Raw genomic sequence first — 1354 nt, 5'->3', positions numbered from 1 at the left:
CCACTTTCACTTTCATCAAGAGGCTTTTTAGTTCTTCTTCACTTTCTTCCATAAGGATGGTGTCATCTGCATATCTGAGGTTATTGATATTTCTCCCAGCAATCTTGATTCCAGCTTGTGCTTCCTCCAGCCCAGCATTTCTCATGATGTACTCTGCATATATACAGAGTATATATGCATATATACAGAGTGACAATATACAGCCTTGACGATCTCCTTTTCCTATTTGGAACCAGTCTGTTGTTCCATGTCCAGTTCTAACTGTTGCTTCCTGACCTGCATATAGGTTTCTCAAGAGGCAGGTCAGGTGGTCTGATATTCCCATCTCTTTCAGAATTTTCCACAGTCTGTCGTGATCCACAGATTTAAAAGCTTTGGCATAGTCAATAAAGCAGAAATAGATGGTTTTCTGGAACTCTTGCTTTTTCAATGATCCAGCAGATGTTGGAAATTTGATCTCTGGTTCCTCTGCCTTTTCTAAAACCTGCTTGGACATCTGGAAGTTCACAGTTCACATATTGCTGAAGCCTGGCTTGGAGAATTTTGAGCATTACTTTACTAGCGTGTGAGATGAGTGCAACTGTGTGGTAGTTTGAGCATTCTTTGGCATTGCCTTTCTTTGGGATTAGGATGAAAACTGACCTTTCCCAGTCCTGTGGCCACTGCTGAGTTTTCCAAATTTGCTGGCCTATTGAGTGCAGCACTTTCACAGCATCATCTTCCAGGATTTGAAACAGCTCAACTGGAATTCCATCACCTCCACTAGCTTTGTTCGTAGTGATGCTTCCTAAGGCCCACTTGACTTCACATTCCAGGACATCTGGCTCTAGGTGAGTGATCACACCATCGTGATTATCTGGGTCGTGAAGATCTTTTTTGTACCGTTCTTCTGTGTATTCTTGCCACCTCTTCTTAATAGCTTTCCTTCTGTTAGGTCCATACCATTTCTGTCCTTTATTGAGCCCATCTTTACATGAAATGTTCCCTTAGTATCTCTGATTTTCCCGAAGAGATCCCTAGTCTTTCCCATTCTATTGTTTTCCTCTATTTCTTTGCAGTGATCACTGAGGAAGGCTTTCTTATCTCTTCTTGCTATTCTTTGGAGTTCTGCATTCAAATGGGTATGTCTTTCCTTTTCTCCTTTGCTTTTCACTTCCCTTCTTTTCACAGCTATTTGTAAGGCCTCCTCTGGCAGCCATTTTGCCTTTTTGCATTTCTTTTTCTTGGGGTTGGTCTTGTTCCCTGTCTCCCATACAATGTCAGGAACCTCCGTCCATAGTTCATCAGGCACTCTGTCTATCAGATCTAGTCCGTTAAATCTATTTCTCACTTCCACTGTATAATCATAAGGGGT

Source organism: Bison bison, unplaced genomic scaffold (assembly GCF_000754665.1).
Source record: "Bison bison bison isolate TAMUID 2011002044 unplaced genomic scaffold, Bison_UMD1.0 scf7180017864066, whole genome shotgun sequence".
Lineage (NCBI taxonomy): Eukaryota > Metazoa > Chordata > Mammalia > Artiodactyla > Bovidae > Bison > Bison bison.
The sequence above is the reverse complement of the archived record's forward strand: the minus strand, read 5'-3'. Positions refer to the sequence as shown.